Genomic DNA, 15,255 nt, shown 5'->3' with positions numbered 1-15,255 from the left:
AATATCTTGCATATCACCATAGAACCTTCATCTGGTGATGGATGGAGATAGAGACAGAGACCCACACTGGAGCACTGGACTGAGCTCCCAAGGTCCCAATCAGTATGAGAATTCTATTCAGTCATATCTGGCCTAGTTTCAGAATACCTGATCTTTGAGTCAGCTGTTAACTGTGTCCCAGAACCCAGAAATCAACTTTAATATCTCTGTGTGTTTGCCTTTTCCTGAATTTAAAGATCAGATATGGAGCTGAGATGATGTTGATGTAGTCAGGAAAGAGTTTTGCTGTGCAAGCATGAGAATCTGAGTTTGAACCAGACATGGAGGTGCATGCTTGAAATCCCAGCACTGAAGAAATGGAGAAAGATGGATCCCTGTGGCTCACTGGCCAGCCAGCCTAGCCTAGTCAGTGAGTTCCAGACCAACAAGTGACCCTGACTCAAAGTAAGGTGGATTGTACCTAAGCAATAGCACTCAAAGCTGTGTTAAGTTCTCTGTGCTTGAGTACACACACACATACACACACACACACACACACACGAAAGCACACATGAGATGACTGTGTGACAAGACTTACAAATTTTACAATTGGGGGCATTGTGCTGGCAATAAGGGCCCTTTGGCTTTTATTGGACAAGAAAACCTGTATTTTTAACTATTGGCCTATTTGGTACTGTGGAATCTCCCTTCTTGGATCTCTTCTACAAGCCCTTACGTAGGGTTGTAGTGACTGTCATTTTCAGAATCATTTTGTTCTTGTCTCTGATGCTCATCTGCTTCCCTACCTGTGACTTGTTGTTACAGTGTTTGTTTTGGTTATTTGAGACAGAGTTTCACTGAATAGCTCTACTGGCCTAAAACTTGCTCCATAGGCCAGGCTGTCCTTGAACTTAGGGCATTTCTCCTGCCTCTGCCTCTGGAATACTGTGTTTACAGGTATGAGTTACCACATGTGGTTTCATTATGTGTTTTTACCTCACACCTTTTTGTGGTTCTCCAGTTCGTTAGTGTTAATATCAACTTAGACTCAAGTTCCAAAACACTTTTTCTCTAGAAATTCAACTTTTAGTCTTTAGCTGTCTTAAAGTCACTAATTCTTACTTTTTCAGGTTTTTGTTTTTGTTTTGAGACAGTCTGTCTCCAGGCTGACGAGGAAATTTGTAACTGAGGAGGACCTTGAACAGCTAGTGTACCTGTCTCCATCTCCCAAAGGCTGGAGATTGAACCTGGGGCTTCATGAATACTAAGCAAGCACTCTATCAACTGAACTACATTACAACCCCTTTGATGTATTTCTTTGATCAGCCTGACATTGCAGCTTTGCCAGATGCACAGATACTCTTATTTTAGTAATTGGAAGCTTGTAATTGCAGTGTCATTTGAAGACCTGCCTTTGGCATAGCCTGGTTTGAGGTTGCCAGAGTTAGTAATTCAAGTAATCATCTCTTGTTTTTGTTTCTTTGTTTGTTTCATTGTTAGGAGTTTGTTTGTTTTTTGTGGGTTTTTGTTTGCTTTGGTGGGGTTTTATTGGGGGCTTTTTTGGTTTTTTTGTTTGTTTGTTTGTTTGTTTGTTTTTTGAGATAGGGTCTCATGTAATCCTAGTTTTCCTGAAAATTGCTACATAGACCAAGCTGGATGGTCTACAGAGAGAAGCCTGCCTCTGCTTCTTGGGTCTTGGATTAAAGACATGCACCACCCCACCCAGTCAGTGGGTGTTTCTTAAGCATTCATGTGTCCCAAGCATTATGTTGGGTCACTTAATGGGTAAGGTAGAACATATCTTTCTCCTGTTCCTCCTCTCCTTTTGAAACTGAGCATAGTGGCACATAACTATAATCTCAGCATTATGGAATGTGAGGCAAGATCATGAGTTTGAAGCCAGCCTAAGCTATATTGGGAATCCTAGGACAGCTTGAGCTACATTGTAGGACCCTGTCAAAAATAACATAATAAAAAAGGGATACTCGGGGCTGGAGATATGGCTCAGTGGTTAAGAGCACTAACTACTCTTCCAGAGGACCCGGGTTCAATTCCCAGCACCCACATGGCAGCTCACAACTGTCTGAAGATCCAGTTGCAGGGGATCTGACACCTTCACACCAATGCACATAAAATAAAGTTAAATAAACCATAAAAATATTTTTTAAAAAAAGGGATACTCTTAGCCACACGGTGGTGGCACACGCTTTTAATCCCAGCACTCAGAAGGCAGAGGCAGGCAGATCTCTGTGAGTTCAAGGCCAGCCTGGTCTACAAGAGTTAGTTCAGGAAAGGCACCAAAGCTACAGAGAAACCTTGTCTCAACCCCAACCCCCCAAAAAGGAAATGAAATAAAAAGGATACTCTTGAATATTAAATGATTTAATGGCAGTGAGGGAAAGCTGGCTGTGGAGATTACTGAGTGAGTCAAGTGCTTACTATGCAACCGTGAAGAACTGAGCTGTTATCCTCAGCACACACATGAAAACTGCATGTGTTGGCACATAGCTATAACCCCAGCACTCAGCATGAGTGGGGAAGATCCCAGGTGGATCCCAGGGACTCTCTGGATGGCCAGTCTAGTAGAAATGGCAATCTCCAGGTTAAGTGAGAGACCCTGTCTAAAACATGAGGTGAAAAACAACACCTGATGTTGATTTCTGGCCTCCATTCGTGCTTGCATGGCTGAGCATACCTGTTCATAGACATACACAAGCATACATCATGGGCACACACACTCTCCAAATAAATAAACCAATAGTCTAAATTAGTGACATTCTTAAGTGTTTTTCTCCTTTTAATAATCCTTTTGAAACCAACAAAAAGATTAAAATGAACATAATGCCATATAAATGAGTTAGACTGAAACCTTCTCACATATAGTTTTTTATTGTTGTTACATTTAACATAGTAAAAATTCTTGGTTTTTTGTTTGTTTGCTGTGTTGTTGTGAGACAAAGATATTCTGTATAACCCAGTCTGGTTTTAAACTTGTGATTGTCTTGTATTGCCATGTCCAGTGTTAAAATATTTGAAATTCCACTCTGACAATAAAAGTCATTGCTTTAATCCTAAATATATGCTTGCCCTCTTCCACCCTTTCTCTAGCATTCTACTGACAGCATACATGGCACAATTTTCCAAACAGATTGTTCTCATTCATTAGTTTCTCCCAGAAGACAAAGAAAAAAAAATACCTACCTGTAAAAATGTTTTGAAATTCACAGTGTTTTAGGACTCTCGCCCCATTTTCTAGATTATAGAAAATGAAAATTGGGGTTTATTAAGTTGTCTAATTGTTTTTGTTCAAGTCTTTTATTGTAAAATCTGAATTAGTTGGGCTTTAGCTTCCATATAAAAGCCAAAACTATTTTAACATTAAGGTATTTGAAATATAGAACTAAGAAAACTATGGAAAATTTTAAAGTATATGTAACAAGAGGAGTGTGTTAGAGTGCCAGAGTAGATGCCAAGAGCACATGTTGATTTTCCATGTGGGCTGGCAGCAGAGTTGAGGGCTGGACTCGTTTGTATGCGTTCCACATGCTGGTGACAGAGAGTCCTCTAGCCTGCTCGCCTCCATGAGCTCAAAGAAATTCCCCAATGCTGAGTGAAGATTTAAGCTGAGGATTAGATTGGGTATGAGAAGCTGGATCTACAGATAAAGAAAAAGCACAAGGCACAGAACCAGGAAGCAGAACAATGGTGGATATGCTTCTGTTGCACATCCTGTCTCAGGTTTACTAAGCATCAGCTGGAGTCCCTCCTTTTCTGACTGACTTCTTAGAATGGTAATATTCATGACTATCTCTTTGTAGAGAAATATGAATTGATACTTCTTCCTGTTAGTTTCAGCATTTTCTGTTACAGTGGAGGAGGCTTGCCATTGGTAACTAGTGGAAGCAACCAGCTCCTAAATAGCGGTTTATCTTTTTCCTGGTGAGAAGTACAGATCTATATATTCATAACCTGCCACCTCCGTGATGGAGGTTCCACAACAGTCTGGACCGTGCTATATTAGTAATGCCAATGAACACACCTAAGGAACATACCACCTTTAGATCTCTGGCCACTGGTGCTTACTTATGGCTATCAGAAAATCTTTGTATTGAGGACAGAAATACCTTCTTAATAGTTCTGTATGCTAGTTTTATCTGTTGTTAGCCATTTTTAAAAATATATATCTTTCTGTTTTTGTTTTTTTAATCTCAGTTGCTTGTAAAGAAAACAGAGGCCAACCTTAGTACCCTGAGGAATTGCCCTCTGATGTTACTGGATCTCTGCTGCAGATCTGAGGAGTCCATGAGAAGATCCTAAACCTCTGTTGGTCAATCTGCACAGCTGTTCACCACTGTTTGCAGGGCATAAGAGAGCACTGCAGTCCCTTCTATTATGTAGAAAGAGTGTGAAATAGACTTTGTTTTGAGCTTCTTAAGACAGTTCAAAGTCAAGTTTATTAGTTTTGGCAGCTTTTAGACTACTATTTTTAAAATCTTTTAAAAATATTTATATCTTAGGAAGACTCAATATTCTTCTGATTTAGACAAGTTTTATCAGTGTTTCTACTTATGAAAAGCTTTGGATTTTGGTCTCAAGTTCTAGTTTTAATAAGAAGACTCTTGGGAATACTATCCCAGTGCTACTTCCGTTACTAATAAATCAGAACCATTCAGAGCTGAGAGAGAGCTCTAGACATCACTCCCAGGAACTCTGAGAAGAGGAAGTTTAGGCTCTGAGTTTCTAGAACTCCCAGGAGGTAGCAGAGCTTAGGCAACTTCCTCACACCCACTTCTAAAGCTTCCAACCATGCTCCAAGTAAATTTTCATCTCTCAAAGTCCCTTCTAAATAGCAAACCAACTTTCCTCTGAAACAGACATGGTGAGATTTGACCAGGCTTTCTATTTGCCACTTAACTGTCTGTAAGCTTGAGATGAAAATCTTGTCTAAGGGGAATGCTGTTTTCTCTTACTACCTTATTAGGTAAATAAGTCACTGTATTTTTAAATCCTATGTTTCAAGGTCCACTTGACAACTAGGCTTGAATATTTCAATTCAAAGATCTGTTGTAAGCTCCAGGATAGAAATGTGACAGGACATGTCCTAGGTATCTGAGAGGAAATACAGACTACATGCAGGTATAATCAAGGCCTAGCCATACCCTTGAATACCTTAAAATGCAAGCATGCACTGACAAACTTAAAGCACTATTTGTTCACAGATACCACTACTGCTTAAAGCAACACCTTTAATTAATTTTACCTTGGAAATATAAATGGCATTCTAATTAAAGAATTGGCTGTTTTTCTTTCCTTAGGTACCAATTTTTCTCTTAACAGCTGTATTCAACACCCTAATTGCTGTTTTAAAAACAAAACATTCCTGCCTTTCCACTTTTTAAAGATTTCCTGCAGTGCTTGTAAAGTTAATCTGTTTTGTCTCAAGACTCAGGTCAGGTATCATGATACTCATTTTTCATGCAGTGGTTAGTCGTAACAAGAGGCCGCATCGCTTCCATTCTTTCCACTGCTACACTCTAGTGCTTTCTGCCAAAACCAAACGAAAAACAGCAGCTCAGATACTTTCCCATGAGCTGGGGCTTGCACTGCACTGCCTCCCTTTCTTTCTTTTTCTTTCTTATTCCTTCCCTCCTTCTTCCTTAACACAGTGATTCTTGATTGGATTGCAAGAAAAATGAAATAATAAAGCATGCTATTTTTATAGCAATACATAAGATAAACAGAAGCCCCTCAGGTTCTTTGTGACTCAGTCCTTGTAGCATGTGGCCACTGTTTTCATGGCTGCCACACCTCTGAATACATTATCATGAAAGAATACTAAGTTCTATTTATTGTTGGGAGAAGAGTGGAGAGAATATTCTTGAATCTTTTAGATCTAAGATATAATAAGTGTGCTTTATGAAAGGACAAAGGAAATCCCTGTGTTATTCTAAGTATGAGATTTATAAAAAAAGTCTCTAAACGTTTCATACAGAATACAGACCTGCTTAAACTATTGTTGATAGGTATTCTTTCTTGAAATTATGTTGATTTCTGTCATAATAGCCCAGTACCATTTCATTGTATAAGAAACATTTATCAAAAATTGGATTTTCAAAGTTATAAATAAAAGTAACATTTGAATAATTCACATTTTAAAAAACAGTATCATAGGTTTACATAGTAAAAGACTTTCATTTAATATATCTAACATGCTCAAATTTCATTAAGATTAATTATTAAAGTAATATTGTTCTCAAAAGATTGTGTAAGATTTTTATTTACTTTTTAATCAGTCATGTTAACATTTATATAAAACATTAGTGACAGTTTTTCACTGTTTTCCAAAAACACATAATTAAAACTAATATAAAATTATGTATAAAATTACATAAGACTAAAGTAACTTCAGTTACAAAATTTAGAGGCTTTTTTATAATGTATATTCTAAGGATCTATACACTTATGGTTTAAATTTTACCATATTATTTACAAATGTTTATTAATAACATAATGCTTCCTTAGTATTAACAATAAAATAACTGTACACTGGTACATGTAATACAGACATGAAAACATACCTTGTCAGGAAAGAAGTTCTCTTCAAAGAAGTTATCCACCCTGTACTACTTAGCTACAATGCAAGTTCCTTAAGACTCTTTAAGAAGAAAAGATAAAGAAGTGTTACATTTAAAGAAAAGGAAAAAACAGCCTGCCTAACACAGCCTCTGGTGTGGCTGCGTCCTGGGTGATACTGGAATAAACTGCTTCCACAGATTAGTCCATGTTAGTACTGAAGAGCGAGATTAAAACTTGTTACTGCTCATATGTTTTCCATCACTGTTTGTATCGTAGCCAAAACTTCTAGCTAAACTCTAGACGTCTACTGGAAGATTTGGAAGTAAAAAAAAAGAGTTTAATAATTCATGGCAAGTGGCCATTGAAGCTGTAGTCGGTCACTTTAGAAAACTTGATTTGAGAGTACTTTATGAAATTCTAACATGAATTAATACTTATAAATTAGTTTTTAAAACTACTCACCATTTATAGGCTAATAAACCATTTACTTAGTAAAGAACTACTTACTCAGTAAAGAACACCCACATTATTGAAGTGTGAACCCAAAGTTTACATGTACCTTAATAGCCATGATTTTGTTTTCTCATATTGACTGGAGTTATTATGTTAAGCAGATATCGCAAGACTTTTTTTTTAAGCTCTTAACCCTGTGATAGGCATCTTAAGGAGCTGCAAGCCCAGGCCCTGCAAACTGTTTCCTGGCTCTGTGTCTGCTCTGGTATAGATAGCGTGCAAGTCCAGGTAACTCCTACACCTTTCCTTGCGAGAGTCTCAGCTCTGTTCTCATTGCCATTGGCTGAGAGGAGAATTATTTCCCTCCATTCCATTCCGTGAAATTGCCCAGCTCCACAGCCATTAAGCTTTTCTGGCTTGAGGGGAAAGACTCAGTTGGTACAGGTGATCCTCCCGTCACTTAGGTGAAAGACTCGTCTTTGAACCTCAGGTCTGACATCACAGGCAGCTCAGCACGCCCACTCACTGTGTCCTGGTGCTGCTGCAGCCCTCTCACCACCATCTTATTTGCAGTAGAGTCAGTTATTCACTGACGTTTTTGTTGTAAATAAACATGTGAATTTGATGGATTGGGAACAGGATGAAATTATGAACTGTACTTTGTTAATCCTTGTGCCCAGAGCAGCTAGCATCTGCCTGAATTACATTAGTGCACGGTCACGAAAAGGAAGCTCACGAGTGAAATACAACTTGTCCTCAACAATGACTTGTTCTGTATTTTAATATTTTATTGAAACATATGTTGAAAGAGATAAACATACCATAATGGTACAGCTCATTAAATTCTAAATCCTGATCAAGAAATCTGAACCCCTTCTCTTCTTTCCCAAGAAAGATATTTCAGCATCATAGTTTGTTCTTGAACTTTATACACATGCACTCACATTATACATTCTTCATGTCTCTACCTTTATTTTCCATTCAACATTATGGTGTTGAAAGCCACTCATGTCATTGTGGTTGGTTATCAATAGTTCATTCTCACAACTGTATTATAGGAATGTGCTACACATTAACATACTCAATGGAGCTGATTATTTTTTGAAGAATTGTTATGAACATTTTAAAATTTCATTATTTGAGAGTCATATATATGCATTTTAATGAGGTTGAAATTGCTGAATCTCAACTTCCCCCAGGGTACAGCAAGGTGGGACTGAGGAGTTCTCTTCCTAGGTCAGCAGTAGAAATGCAACTGTGTATCTCCTCCTGCGTTCTGAGAAAATAACCTTTGGATATGACCCCTCAGGTCTATGGAGAACTTAATTCTTTTTCTTTTTGTACGTTTGGGTTTTTTTCCCAAACCTCTCTTTTGTGTTTTGTTCTAAACATTGAAGTACGAGATGTATTAGAACAGTATCCTTAGTAGAAGTTATAGTTATATTATATTGTAAATGAAATAAATAAACTACTAAACTTAAAAAGTAATATTCTTTTTACTTTGTGAACAGAAAACTTGTCTGCCTTAAAAACTGTATATTATGCTAAATTTGACCAGTGCTTGTGAAAATAGAAATACATAACTAATGCTGTGCTCACATGATTTCCAAGACAATACCTGTAGTTCTTCTGGTGTAGACATAGACTGCAGAGATCAAAGTCCATAACACAAGCTAAAATAAAGAAGGTCCTGAGACTTTCCACAGGGCAGGGAACCCTGACTGCTCTTTGGACTGGAGAGGGAGAGGGAGAGGAATGGGGGGAGGGGGAGAAGGGTGGGAGGAGGGGGAGGGAAATGGGAGGCTGGGAGGAGGGGGAAACTTCTTTTTCCTTTTCTCAATAAAAAAAAATTTTAAAAAGAGAAGGTCCTAAGAAACTGTCTCACAGACCTAAGAGCTTAATAGGTAAAGTAAGTGCTACAGGAGCTGGGACATAGGTGGGCTATGAGCACAGACAGTGCCTGCCGGCACTTTGCATTTTGGTGTGTAACACTGCCTCACCTTCTTACAAAACTAGAAAAGATAATTGTAGTATGGAGGAAATTGAGGTAAGATGACAGGGTGGGTGAAGACTGCAAGGGTGTATAGCATAGATTTTTTTTTAATGTCTAAGGATGCTGGGCATAGTGGTGCAGGTCTTTAATCCCAGCACTGGGGAGACAGAGGCAGGTGGATCCTTTAGAGGACATCCAGGGCTACTCAGAGCTACCCTGTCTCCAAAAACAAAGCAAAGCAGACACAACAAAAGCATGTCCAAGAACTCTGAATTCTAGGATGTATATTTGCATACCACAAATTGTTTCTCTTGAGACAAGATCTCTCTATCTCAAACTGGCCTAAAATTTGTGATTCTTCTTACTCAGCCTCTAAAGTACTACAATTACAGGCTTGTACTACCTTGCTTGGTTAATATCCTAGGATTCTGTGTCTAGTAAATACCCACAAAAACTTTTGTGAAGGGGTTTTATGGATCATTTTCATATTTATGTTTCTTATGGAGATCAGGCATATTGATCAGGAATTTATAACTATAGATCATGAGCTATAAGCAGTATTCAGTCTGAAACTGGATTTAGAGCATATGGCTTTTAAAAAAAAGATTATCAAGAAATCTTTCAGCTAAGCCCAAATTCTTAGCATATCTTGAATAATGCTATCCAGTAAAACCGACCTGAAGTCCTGTATGACACAATTCTGGACTTTATAGTAGGTATCTCTTCTCTCTTCCACTTCCCTAACCTTTCATGGGTTTACTACTGCAGTGATAATTAATGGGACAGACCTCACTCTTATTCCCTTGCTTGAGGTTTCATGTTATGAAAGATGAATTTTCCCATCAATCATCATGTAACATAAACCTAATCGAATTTATGAATAATAAGAGTTTATACAATAAAGTTTAGCTTATTACAGTGTGTGGATGTGAAATACTGTTAAATATCTCTGGTGGTTTGAATGAGAGAAACTCCTGTAGGCCATGGTATGCCACTGATTGGAGAGTAGGTAGAGCCTTTGGTAGGTAGAGTCTTGCTGGAGGAAATAGGCCTCTTGGGGCAGGCTCTGTGTGTTTATAGTTCCTTCTCACATCATGTTTGCTCTCTGATTCATGCTGGTAGTTGAGAATGTGATTTCTCAACTTCCTTCTCCAACTGCCATTTCCATTTTCTGTACTTGCTGCCCTACTGCCCAGCCCATCCCTCTGGAACCAGAAGCCAAAGTAAACTTCCTCTGTAAGTTACATAGGCCATGGTGTTCTATCACAGCAACAGAGGATTAACTACTGCTATCTTAAAATGTGTCTTTGCTTTGAGAAATCAGTATAAGAAACACTTGTATTTTAAATAAATAATCCCAGCTTGTTCCTTTGAGAGGACCTGAGAACAGTGAGCACAGCTAGCCTTCAGGTTTGGTTTCCAAATGCCATTTCTCACTAGAAGCAATATCATGCCTAATAGTAGACATGTGAACTTCAGTTCGTTCTTAAACCTCATACACTATGGTGGAGGACCCATTGGGACGTCTGAGATGTAAATATGGATAGTGTACTTGATAATACTGAACCAATATTCTTTTTGGGGGATTATGTAAAAATAATAATTGATCCAATTGTAAGGAAATCTTGTTTTGTTTTTTAATTTTCGAGACAGGGTTTCTCCGTAGCTTTTGTTTTTTGTTTTTTTTGATCCAATTGTAAGGAAATCTTGTTTTGTTTTTTAATTTTCGAGACAGGGTTTCTCCGTAGCTTTTGTTTTTTGTTTTGTTTTGTTTTTATTTTTCGAGACAGGGTTTCTCTGTGGCTTTGGAGCCTGTCCTGGAACTAGCTCTGTAGACCAGGCTGGTCTCGCAACCCACAGGGATCCGCCTGCCTCTGCCTCCCGAGTGCTGGGATTAAAGGCGTGTGCCACCACCGCCCGGCGGAAATCTTGTTTTTAAGTGATTCATACTGAAGTATGTTCTGAAATCCCAGATTCATTCCTGACTAGTAGATAAATGGATAGATACAGAGAGAAATGTCTGATTATATGTACGGAGAGTTATAGATTTAGATGCAAGTGAGTGGGTTGATGAATAGTCACAGATATGGAAACAAAAGCAGATGAAATAAATTAACAAAGTATTAGTTGGTATGTGTGAGTGAAGAGCATAAAGCTGCATATTAATTTTTTTAACTTTCCTATAGCCTTGAAATGTTAATAAATAGAATGATTAAATATTTAACATTGGGGAAGATGAACAAGTTTGTCTTAATTGTAAACTTTGATTTATCTTTATTGTAGTAAAATACTTTGTGTAAGATTTTTTTAAGTTAATTTATTGATTACCCTAGACAAGGTTTCTTTTCATCTTAAAATTTATTTTTTATATTTCATGTACACAAGTTTTTTTCACATATACGTACATAAGTATGTGTATCATGTGTGTGCCTGGTTCCTGCAGAGACCATTTCCCTGGAGTTACAGGTGGTTATAAGCTGCCGCATGGATGTTGGGAATCGAGTCCTATGCAAAAGCAATCTGTGTCTATGTTTTAAGACAGCCTCTTACTAATGTGTCTGGCCACCAAATCTTGGGGTCCACGTTTCACCTTCTCAGTGCTGAGATGACAAGCACACACCACTATATCTAGTTTTTCCATGGGTCTGGGATCCCAATGTTTGCATAGTAAACTGTTTACTGACTGAATTATCTCCCCATCCCCATTTTATAAATACTTTGACATTTGCAAAGTAGCTTTAGTTATTTATAGTCCCAAGGGATACCTTACAATGGACTTCCAAATTAGAATCTTTTTTTTTAAGAATCTTTTTTTTTTTATTGGAGATTGGAATACTAGCTGGGTTAGTCTTCAATAGTTCACATGCAAATCTGGTGCTTGTGAATATAATTCCCAGTTTATTCAAAGCAGTGAATCTTCAGCTGATCCCAGCTTACAAAAGACTTGCTTATATCCACTGATGGCTTGATGTAAGTTTATTTGACCACAGAGATTGTTACTTAGAAACAAACCAGAACATTTTAATAACATGATGTATTCCTTTTCTTTTCCAAACTAATACTCATTTAGTATAATCACATGTTATTTTTAAGACAGTTCTGCTTTCCCTGGTGTAGGGTTCACATTCTTCACATTTTATGCAAAGGAAAAAATAAACTAGTATGTAAGTTTATACTCTGCCCATTTATATATTTAAAAGGAAACAAAACTTAACAGAAAAAGGTAGCCATGTTATTATTTTTTGTTGTGTAATCAGAAGATATACTTACCGAGTTAAAACATTTGTTCCCATTGGGAATGACAACATACAATAGACAGAATTCCAGCAGGGCTCTCAGTTTCAGATGTTCTTGTTCAGCACACTGAAGCAAGAGCATGCGAGTAGTATGCCAAGAACTTACTTCTTCCATAGAAACTCAGACATGCATTCCACAAACCTACAGTTGACAGTGAAGTTTCTTTTATCTGAAAGTCTTTTGGGGGTGCGGGAAATAAATATTAACTTTCAGTATTGTGTTTGTGAATTTTTTTTTTTTTTTGGTTTTTCGAGACAGGGTTTCTCTGTGGCTTTGGAGCCTATCCTAGAACTAGCTCTGTAGACCAGGCTGGTCTTGAACTCACAGAGATCCGCCTGCCTCTGCCTCCCGAGTGCTGGGATTAAAGGCATGCGCCACCGTCGCCCGGCTTTGTGAAATTTTTTTATTCTTTGAAATTTTCATACAATGTATCTTGATCATACTTACCTTTGCCTGGTTCAGTTGGGTTAGATTCAGTTGGAGCTAATGGGTCCAGAAATGAAATAGGAAAGGACAAACTTGCTATGGAATGCTCTGCCCCAGCTTTGCTGCATGTTAGACAGGCCTGAGCTTTCCACACAGACTATACTAGGAACTCTGTTATTTCTAAGGAAGGAGTCTATCCACTAGGCTTAGTGATCAAATACCATTTCTTGTTTGGTTGACTGTTTTAAGTAATGTGCATGATTTTTTTGTGTGCTTTTTGGATATATAAGCATCCACAGTGACCCATTCTTATAGGTCAAATTTAATTTTCTTATCAATTTTGTTTGTTCATAGCCCAGACTGATGCATAATTTACTACGTATGTGGTTCAGACTGGGCTCATACTTGAATAACTGTCCTGCATTACCCTCCTGAGTACGAGATTACAGGCATGCCACCACACCAACCTGCTCAGTTTTTGTTATTTCTAAGATTTGTTAATTAGTTTGTTTGTATATTTGGATATGTCTCAGTATATTTGAGTGCCTGAGGCAGCCAGAAGAGGGTGTCGAATTCCTTGGAGCTAGAGTTGCATGAGGTTGTGAGGTAACCAAGGTGTGTTCTGGGACCTGAACTTGAATTCTCTGGAAGAGCAGCCAGTGCTCTTCCACTGAGACATTTCGCCAGCCTTAGTCAATTTGTTTGTTTGTTTTTCTTCTTAAAAATTATTATATTTATTTTTATGTGCATGAGTGTTTTGCCTTCATGTATATGTATAAGTACACCATGCCCAGTTTCCGCAAAGATCAGCATGGGGCATTGTATTTCCTAGAACTAGAGTTACAGATGGTTGTGAGCCGTCATGTGAGTGCTGAGAACTGAGCCTGGGTGCTTTGCAAGAGCAACACATACTTTTAGACTCTGAGCCATCTGATTGACTTTGGTTTTTTCTTTTTGTTTTTTTTTTTTTTTCCAAATCTAGATTGAGAAGTACTTTAGACTTTGAATTTCAACTTTTACACCTAATATGCTATCTTAGCCTGGAGACTGACTCAGGAATGTTCTGTACCATAGTTCACTCTGTTCTGTGTCATGAATCTGAACATGCATGCTATGGCGGATAGTCACACTTGAGTTTTGTTGTTGATCCCCCACCTGCTCTTCAGATGGTTTCCTGAACTGCTGGCATAGCTTGGTTCCTATACAAACCTTCCCAGCCAGACAAGAAGCCTGATGTATTTACCCTCTGGCCCAGTACAGAGCACTGTGCTGAACACAGCCCTAGTATTTTTGGCCTGTTCTTTTTCTCCAATGTTTATCCTAAACTAATGAAATGCTACTTTAGATAGTAATATCCATTACACAAAAGACCTGGCAACCTGTGTACCTGCCTGTTGCTGAAGTCTCTGGAAGAAGATTGATACTTTCAAAAATCAACCCTAGACTCAGCACTTTCTTATGACATCATATCATTTAATCACTCATCCCCTGTGCTACACAGTTATTTCCCCAATTTGTGGAAGACTGAGCTAAGTTTTAGACCAGGTCTATGGCTAATACTGATTTCAGTTCTGAGTTATCATGGTTCTTTTTGTTTCTTTTGTTGTTGTTGTTCTTTGTTTTTTAAGTACTGGAGATAAATCTAAATGTTTCACAGAATCTAGAGCTTAGGGGTATCTAATGACTGTTTGTCATTAGGTTAGAGCTGACCAGAAATTTCTTTTAGTGAGTTCTTTTAATACATTCTTTAAAATTCAGGCCAATCGGTAATCTGAACTGATATGCAACTATGAACAAAGAATTAGTTCAGTGATCTCAGTTTATAAATTCTTCTCTGAGGAAACTTTTACACTTCTCCTAAATAAGAGGAAAGGGTAGAGCTGATATCATATAGGGTTTTATTTATACCATCCTTTGAGGGTTCCCTTAAACAGCAGGATTTGAGTATTTCATTATATCATCTTTGGAACATAGTAATTCCTGGTATGTTCAAATGATGGTTTTGGAAGGACTGTGATGCAGAACAACAATATTGATTACTAAGTATTTCCACTTGTCAAAGGATGATTTAATTGTTTAAAGAATATACTCTGGACTGGAAAACTAACTCAATGATTAAGTTGCATACTTTCAGAGGACACAAGTTAAGTTCCCAGTACCCCCACATGAGGCAGCTCATAACAGCCTGTAGCTCCAGCTCTAGAAGAATTCATGCCTCTGGCTTCTGTGGGCACCTGCACACATGTGCATATTCTCATACACATCCACACAGAGTTAAAAATATGCTTTGTTTTTCTACTGTCTAGGTTAGGAAAAATTTTATCTGATTAACTTTATGACCGTGTGAAATTTTTTTCCATTTAGTTTCTCATTTTTCTTTTGAAAATGCTTAATTTTTTAAAGATTCTTTTCTTTTTTGTTTGTTTCTTTGTTGTTTTTCAAGGGGGTTAATGTTTATATCAATTTTGGATAACCCATAAATTGATCCATTTTTGCGCTGAGGACCGAGAAGACAAATTTTTTTGTTTATT

The 15,255-nt window shown here is 37.8% G+C and overlaps 2 protein-coding genes across 5 annotated transcripts in view; one reads left to right on the top strand and one right to left on the bottom strand.

The window, feature by feature from the left end:
- Aspn (asporin) overlaps nucleotides 1–6,816 on the bottom strand; it is a 27,808-nt gene extending 20,992 nt beyond the window's left edge. The window contains exons 1-2 of one of the 4 annotated variants that reach the window (XM_005355169.2): nucleotides 6,558–6,812; nucleotides 3,181–3,231 (exon numbers count right to left, since the gene is read on the bottom strand). The gene's annotated coding sequence lies outside the window, so the exon portion shown is untranslated. Of the gene's footprint in view, nucleotides 1–3,180; nucleotides 3,232–6,557 lie in introns of all 4 variants that reach the window. The other 3 variants (XM_026783157.1, XM_005355168.3, XM_005355170.3) reach the window with 3 other exon arrangements.
- The window catches only part of Cenpp (centromere protein P), a 198,050-nt gene that overhangs the window by 104,231 nt on the left and 78,564 nt on the right, over nucleotides 1–15,255 (top strand). The gene's annotated exons all lie outside the window — the stretch shown is intronic.

Source organism: Microtus ochrogaster, chromosome 16 (assembly GCF_000317375.1).
Source record: "Microtus ochrogaster isolate Prairie Vole_2 chromosome 16, MicOch1.0, whole genome shotgun sequence".
Lineage (NCBI taxonomy): Eukaryota > Metazoa > Chordata > Mammalia > Rodentia > Cricetidae > Microtus > Microtus ochrogaster.
The sequence above is the reverse complement of the archived record's forward strand: the minus strand, read 5'-3'. Positions and strand labels throughout refer to the sequence as shown.